At 63.2% G+C, this 266-nt stretch overlaps 1 protein-coding gene across 16 annotated transcripts in view; it reads left to right on the top strand.

The window, feature by feature from the left end:
* The window catches only part of PBRM1 (polybromo 1), a 125437-nt gene that overhangs the window by 44760 nt on the left and 80411 nt on the right, over window positions 1-266 (top strand). The window lies entirely within an intron of this gene.

Here is a 266-nt window from a genome sequence, read left to right as displayed (position 1 = left end):
CATCTCCAGGGAGATGGCAGGGGAGGGGCCTGGGGCATCACAACCCCAGCTCCTCCCCCTGCCATCCTTCTGGAGGCACGTGTGCAGCCGCTGCCAGCATGGACCCAGTGCTGGATCTCTGGATACCAGTGCAGCTATTGGCAGCCTCCTGGCTGCCTGCCACAACTGGCCCGGGCTCTAGCAGCTACTACCTGCCATGGAGCCAAGGATGCTTGTAGCAGGGCTTGCAGGCTCTTGGCCACCTGCTACAAGCAGCCTGGGCTCTT

The sequence above is a fragment of the Alligator sinensis genome, unplaced genomic scaffold (genome assembly GCF_000455745.1).
Source record: "Alligator sinensis unplaced genomic scaffold, ASM45574v1 scaffold78_1, whole genome shotgun sequence".
In the NCBI taxonomy this organism is placed as follows: domain Eukaryota; kingdom Metazoa; phylum Chordata; order Crocodylia; family Alligatoridae; genus Alligator; species Alligator sinensis.
Note: the sequence above shows the minus strand (reverse complement) of the source record. Positions and strands in the feature narration are given on the sequence as shown.